Here is a 7,884-nt window from a genome sequence, read left to right on the forward strand (position 1 = left end):
TTCTCTTTCAAGGTCTTGTTTTTGGTCTGAGAACATTTCTGGATCTGACTCCTGCCTTTCTGTGTCATTCACCCTCCAGCCAGGTCAGGAGCAAAAGTCTGTGTTCTCCTTAGAGACCTGCATCCTCCTTCCCTGGGATCTCACCCAATTATCCCAGAATCCCCAGACTAGTCTGGTTTCTGGGTTTTGTGCTTCCTCCCTCCAAACCAATTGTCATGTCCATTCTAAGGATGGTCAGTGAGGCTGCCTCAGTGTCCAGGAAGGAAAAAAAAAGTGTGAATTTTTGACCCTCCAAAACACATATGACCCTCTACCTCACCTCTGACCATGAGGTCACCCTGAAGTTCTGGGGCCTGGGCTTCTACCCTGCAGACATCACCCTGACCTGGCAGCAAGATGGGGAGGACCTGACCCAGGACACAGAGCTGGTGGAGACCAGGTTGGGGGGGACATAACCTTCCATAAATGGGCGGCTATGGTAGTGCCTTCTGGAGAGGAGCAGAGATACTCGTGCCACTTGCAGCATGAGGGACTTTTAGAGCCCCAAGTCCTGAGATGGGGTAAGGAGGGGGATGTGTGTGTATATAGATATACACACACACATACATACATACACATATATATATACACATAAATACATATAACAGTATTGAGATTTCTTAGTAAATTAAAACTGAATCTGCCATAGGACTCAGCCGTCCCCACTCCTATGAATGTACCCACAGAACACAAATACACTGCTATGAAGGGCACCTTGCACATCTGTGTTCACTGCAGCACTATTTATAATATCCCAGCTATGGAAACAAGCAAAATGCCTGAAAACAGATGAGAATTCAAGAAGTGGTATATAGATAATAGAATACTACTTATCAGAAAAACATAAACTCATGCCATCTGGGGCAACACGGACAGAGCTAACGGAAATAAGTCCAAAGGAGAAAGATAAATATGTCTCCCATATATGGATATAGAAAGTCTAACAAAGGGCTATATTAAGGAAAACTTAAAAACTAACCCTTGAATCCCCCAGGCTGCACCTATTGCTGACCAGGACTGCAGACCAGCCCAGGCTTCCTGGTCCAGCAGCGCTGGGTGGTGGACTGACCATCTCTTGTTTGGAATAAGACTCATTTGATGACAAAGCCTGACTCCTGCTGACTGAGTCCTCCATTGTGTCTTGTTGCATGTACAACACCCCTGGATCCTCTAGCCTCCCCTATTTGCTAGAGCTCAGATGGATCTTGTACTCGATGTTGCAGATAACTATGTTTCACACCATTTCCATATCCAACCACAGGGCCAGAGAATGTCTTTCTCCTGGTTATAAATCTTGGTGCTTTTATCCTTTATTTCCTCTTTGGGACAATGAGCTGTTGTTTTATCTATAGTCATTCCCGAATGAACAACCCACAATATTTATAGAATCAAGTCTACTGAGAATCATGTTTACTGTTACATCATTGCCATGGAGTAAGTATTCCCACCATTTCACTGCTTCTGTAGAGATTAGAGGATGCAGCAAATTACATGACAACATAGGAGAGTTTCCAAACAGCTGGATTCAACTCATTGTTCCTGTATGGTCCTTCCTCTTTCTCACCAACATGCTGATCTACTGGATTCACAGAGGCCTTCACCATAGACTTATAGATAAGCAAATCCATGAAGCTCATCTCTGGAAGATCCTTCTTCACCTGCTAGTCATGGTTTTCCCCCTGTGGATGGCTTTCTTCAGAGTCTACCTTATCATCTCTACCCTTTCACTTTCCGTTACACCACCTGGTTTATTTAGGTTGTACATCTCGGTCAATATCTGACCAATTTCCATTCGTGACAATGATTTCTGTCTCCTCAAGTCTTTTTTTTTAATATTTGTTTTATGATTTATTTTATTTATACAAGAGCTGGGGTACAGGCCAGAGGCGCAGGAGGGTGAGAGGATTCACCAGAGACAGAGCAGTTTGCAGAACAGGGAGAATGACCGAAAACACTGCTGAGGGGAGCAGTGGGCAAGACAGGGGAGATCTGTCATGCCATGTGGGTATCTCCCTGGCTGGCCGGAAATTGAACCCCCGCTGCAGAGGCTGTGGACAGCTTCAAAGTGCTGCACTCAACCTGCTGCACCACAGGGGAGGTCCTGTCTCCTCAAATCTCAGGAGGAGATGATTCAGCTCATCATACAGACCATCACCTGTTCTCTAATTACAACTGTGGACAATATTTTTACATTGCGGGGTAGAATTGGAGGCTCATTCAAAACCCTCCTTTGAAGGGAAGAAGGTGACAGAAAAAAGCACATCAGCCAGGAGGAAGTTGTAAAAAATAAGAAATTATTCAGTGGAGAGGTTACAAAGATTATTGCCCAATTATTAAATGTTTTTAATGAGGGAAAATAATCTACATCCAGCCAGGAGACATAGCAATGGTAGCATTTGACACTCTGCATTGAGGGCCCTGCTGAGGGATGGTCCTGCTGAGAGACCAAGAGAAACCAACCTCATGCTTAAATACCAGGGGTAATCTAAGAGGTGACTGTCTTTCCAGCCAGTGAATCTGTAACTTATATTGTGTCAACAATAATTTTTAAAAAGGTGGAGAGAGGGCCTCCCCTGGTGGCGCAGCGGTTGAGCGCTGGGCTGCAAAGCTGCCTGCAGCCACTGCAGCGCCAGTTCGATCCCCAGCCACTGGGCGAGGGTCCCACAGGCGCGCAGACCTCTCCTGCCACCCGCTGCTCCCCTCAGCAGGTCCTTCTGCCTGTTCTGCTCCCCACTCTGGCTCTGGTGAATTCTCTCACCCTCCCGAGCTTCTGACTGTACCCAGTACTTGTATAAATAAATAAATACATCTTCAAAAAAACAATTGTCTTAAAAAAAAGAAAAGGTGGAGAGAAAGTAAATGATTGAGGGGACCAGGTTATGTCCTTTTGCCTTAATCCACCACATTCATTAAGAAAAACTCATTGTGCTAATGGCACCAAGGCCCAGCGCCATGACAAGGAACAGGAATACAGTGACAGGTGGTGCCTGGTGTCAGGAGTGAGCTCCGTCTTCCCTGCTGGCCCAGGATGACCACTGGTAGTACTTTGTTCAAGGGAAAGCCCCAATGTGACAGCAGGTCTGACAGAATCTGTAGTGACTATGCAAATGACCTTTTCATATTTCATATGTCCTCCTATTCTTTGGGACATTGTCAAATGATACATTTTACTGATGAATAAAGAAACTGGAATTTAAAAAATTGATACTAGCATGATTTATCAGATGTGGGATTATTTAGTATAACATTTTGATGTTTATTTTTAAAAACCATGATGTAACAAGTATAAAATTATGTGTACATAAAAATACATGTAGAAAGGGAAATGTGATGCCTAAATAATGTATTTCGCTATTGCTTTTTAAAGTAAACTGAGGCACTGCAGTTTTGATATATTTCAAGGTTATAAATCTGTAACTGTCTGTGAAGGGAGACGATGGCCAAGTGTTTGCCCGTCACTGAAGATTAGCTTTGACATTGTCATCTTCCCCTCATTTTTCCCACCTCCTCTGCCAAAAAATCTAATAAATATGTTCATATGTGTTAACATAAATATATTGGAAAAACATGGTTTGCAAAATATTAGCTATTCATGTGAAACCAATAAAAGTTGGTTATGACTATTTTTTTTTTTCACTGAAGAGAGCTGGTCTATTTCATTTTTAATGAGCTAGTTTTTGGGAAGATTAGCCATGTACTGTAGTAATGCCTACTGCATAAAATCCAAGCATTTGCTGTGAACAGTTGGAGAAAGCAGTCACTAAGAACCTAGGATCAATGGAAATAGATGTTACTTTAAGTCATCCACGAAAGAGAGACCCACAGAATACCCAGTGTTAAAGCCCAAATCTCTTCTTGCTCTTTTTATGCTGTGCAAGTTCCACCCCTATTTTGATCCGAAGTTCCAGATTTTCTTGGGTCTCTAGTCAATTTTCACATTAGTATAGATTTTTCGGACAAAGGCACTTGTTCCCATGTAACCAATTGCTCCACACATTATCCCCAAGGCTGTGCTAAATACTGCCATGTATCCGAAGTAAAATGATGTTTGAAATAAGCCATACATCTTTGTTTTGAAAAAATAGCAGTAAAAGGAATACATGTAAACATAGATTGCAGTTGATGCAGCAGAGAGAAAACCTGTCCATTGCCATCTATAATCCTCTGCATTTAGTAGAAAGTATGTGCACACAATGGTCACACAGACGGTCACTATGCACAGGATGACCAGCACCAGCATCATGAAGCCATAGACATAGTAGATCTTATATGCCCAGAAAGACGTGAAGATGAAATACATTTCAATAAAGATTGAGCCGAAGGGTAAAATTCCTCCCAGGCAAACAATAACTGCAGGCTCCATGAACCATTTTTTCTCTGGTATGGGACGAGGCACTGCATTGACACGACAAGGAAAGTTGGGCTGACCTGACAAATTTCGGCCAAGTATTGTACCAACAAGATTTAGAGGAAGAATAACAAAAAAACAGATGCAACAAACGGCCACCATTGTTCCAAAAGAAATGGCTCTAGAAGCATGGTAATAGATGGCTATAAAGTTGATGAAGAATGCTGTACCACACACCATAGCTGGGATAAGAAATGCCCCAATAAACATCTGTTTTATCCATCTCCTTCCTCCTTGTCTAGCATACAGACTTCCTCCAAAATAACCATTCACTGGAGATGTAGCAGCATAGACAAATATGGCTGTACTGAGCATTGATCCCCTCTCTGTATATAAGTCTTCTATCATTGCAACAATAATAACAATGAGAGACACAGCAAATATCTGACATCCAGAACCAATGAGAGAGGAAAATATCAGTGGGTGACTTGACGGTCTGAATACATCTCCATGCACCTGCTTCCATCCATACTCATCTCCTGGGTCTCTATCCATGTCATCCATTTCTTCTTCTTTACTGTAACGTGCATAATCCTTCCTTAAAGTTCTCATTAAAATAATTGAAACTAAGCCCACCAAGAATATCACCATCATGAAGGAGTTGAAGATTGAAAACCAATGAATCCTGTGTTGAAAAAAGGATGGATCAAGATATTTGTCAAATCGATCTTCAAATTTTACATCTGACCTTTTCCATTTTACTGAATATGACATTTGGATTTTAGTATTGGGAACCAGTTTCACCTTCCCTTCACTAGTTAGATTAACATCAACAATTCGATTTCCATTAAAACCTATTTCAAGTTTTTGTAGGTCCACAGATAGTAATCTTCTCCATTTTCATCTGCTTCACCAACAATACCCCATATTGGTAAGTCATCTATGTAATCTGGTACCAGTAATGATTTTTTATAGCATATACAAATGCATCTCTTTTCTTTATCTAAGTCAACTTCACAGTAAGTAGCTGGCATCTTTGAATTTAATATCTAGGCCACTAAACTCCAATTCAACTCCTTGAAGTGCTTCTCCCAGAGTTTCATGGTAATGACTGATACTTTTTTTTGACCCCACACAGAATGGAAGTGAAAAGTATTTATATGTCTCTTGGCGATTATGATAGGGCCCAACAGTATTCATCCATAAGACAACTTCTTCTTTTTTTTTTTTAAGACTTTTTTTTTTAGAGGCATGTTTTATTTATTTATTTGTTTGTTTGTTTATACAAGCACTGGGTACAGTCAGAAGCGCGGGAGGGTGAGAGAATTCACCAGAGCCAGAGCGGGGAGCAGAGCAGGCAGAAGGACCGAAGTACACTGCTGAGGGGAGCAGCGGGCGGCAGGAGAGGTCTGCGCGCCATGTGGGACCCTCCTCCGGTGGCCGGGGAGCAGCTGGGGATCGAACCAGCGCCGCAGAGGCCGCGGGCAGCTTTGCAACCCAGCGCTCAACCGCTGCGCCACCGGGGAGGCCACAACTTCTTCTTTATCTTGATACGTGTGCTCGTGCTCGTCCGCCCGGGCTGGGGCAGCAGCAGCAGCAGCAACAGCGGGGCGGCCGCCGCCACGCCGGGAGCGCCCGGCAGCGGCCTCATCCTGCGCGCGCCCACCGGCCCGGCGCCGGCCCACCAGCTCCTCCTCCGCCGCCGCCGCCGCGTCCGCCGCGGCCGATTCGCATCCACGGAGCGCGGACAGACGCACCGGGCCCGGGCCCAGCCGCTGGCTCCTCCGCGCCGCCGCCTCCGTCACCGCCCGCTCCCGAGCCTCCCCCGCCCCCCCCCCCCCCCCCGCGCCTCGGTTATGACTATTAACAACACACGCTCACACACACTGACACTTGGAGTCTGCATGTAGAGCAGGGGCTGGCAGAGGGACAGGGGGAGGGTGACCCCAGAGTGGGGAGGAGGCACAGTGGACTCTGCTGGAGGCCCATGGGCTCAGGGGTGTGTGTGGTACAATGACAGCACCTGAGGAGGGACCCTGCCCTTCTACAGTGTCAACAGTGATGTAACCAGAGCCCCCTCAATAAAGAGTTTATTTTATCTGTGGGCCAAATGGAAATAATAAGTGTCCAGAAGGTCTACTGTGTTGGTTTTCAATTTTCCACCAATTCTGTGATACACAGGAGGGGAGACAGTCCCCCCGCCTGCCCCCGAGTGTGTCTGACTCCTGGCTCTTCCTCGTGAGGAGAATGAAGCAGAAGGGACGCGCCACGTCACAGAGTCAGGCTCACAGGGGCTGAGACTTCCCGCCCGGGCTCCCCTCCTGGTCACTCTCTGGGGTGATTCCCTGCACATGGTGACACTCAGCTAAGGGGACGCCCACAGGACAAGGGCCTGAGGGTTTTCTCCAGGAGCCACATCCATGAGCTCTGAGGCGGGTCCTTCCACGCTGATCACGGCCGTTCAGATTCTCCAACATCTCATCCCCATCGCAGCCTCGTGGGATCCAGAGCTGGAGCCTCTTAGTGAGGACCCTCTTGATGCTTCCTCCTCAGAGAATGTGAGAAACGCCAGATCTTTGTTTTAGGTGCAAAGTATGAAGTGATTTAGTACAAAACATTCGATAATTAAGGTGATAAAAGTGATCAATGGCTGTTTTCTCACAAGAAACAGGTGCACCAAGGTAACTCACATGACAGTCAAGGTCCTTATAGCAATGAATTGTCAGACAAGAATTCCATGTCCCCTGAAAGTGTCCTTCAAAATAAACGTGATTTTATTTTTTTAAAAAAAGATTCATTTATTTATGCATACATGAACTGGGGTACAGGCCAGAGGTGTGGGGGGTGGTGGTGAGAGGATTAACCAGAGACAGAGTGGGGAACAGAACAGGCAGACTGACGAAATACACTGCTAAGGGGATCAGCAGGTGAGACAGGAGAGGTCTGCTGCACCATATGGGTAGCTCCCTGGCCACCTGGAGGTTCGAACTTGCGCTGCAGTCGCTGAGGATAGCTTCATAGGTTGTGTCTTAACCCCTTGCGCACCAAGATGGAAAATTTAAAGTTGATTCCCAGGAGGGGGTGCTTTCATCCTTGGAAGCAGAAGCAGAAACAAATTACAGGGACCCTGGAATCCAGTTTTTATCCCAACACACTGAGGCAAGCTATATATTTGGGGATTTGGCAGAACCTAGGAACCAGTTATGTCCTGGAGACCACCAGGGACTAAAAATGAGGACACCTAAACTGACACAGGGCTTGGGCGCCCCCTTGTGAGCAGATCCCTGTCCTGCCGCTGGGGGCCCAGGGAGCCTGGGGAGGGCCTGGCTGAGCAGGAGAAAGGGCAGCTCTGGGCTCCTGTGCTCAGCCCTGTGGCCACACGTGGGCGCTGCCGCGCTGCTCCGGATTCTGGTGGCGCCGCCAGGACGGGGCGGGGGCTGAGGTGGGTAGAGTTGGGGGTCCTGGAGGGCGGCGTCTTGGGGGTGAGATGCTCTGTG

General features: G+C 46.3%; 1 pseudogene across 1 annotated transcript; it reads right to left on the reverse strand.

Moving 5' to 3' along the window:
• Nucleotides 1-3,961: 3,961 nt before the first annotated feature.
• On the reverse strand, nt 3,962-6,038 carry LOC311167841 (transmembrane 9 superfamily member 3-like; annotated as a pseudogene). Its single transcript has 2 exons — nt 5,920-6,038; nt 3,962-5,596 (listed from the first exon to the last, which is right to left on the reverse strand). The product of its transcript is annotated as a transmembrane 9 superfamily member 3-like (transcript).
• Between the last annotated feature and the right edge of the window lie 1,846 nt (nt 6,039-7,884).

The sequence above is a fragment of the Talpa europaea genome (assembly GCF_964194135.1).
Source record: "Talpa europaea genome assembly, chromosome: 2".
Taxonomy (NCBI): domain Eukaryota; kingdom Metazoa; phylum Chordata; class Mammalia; order Eulipotyphla; family Talpidae; genus Talpa; species Talpa europaea.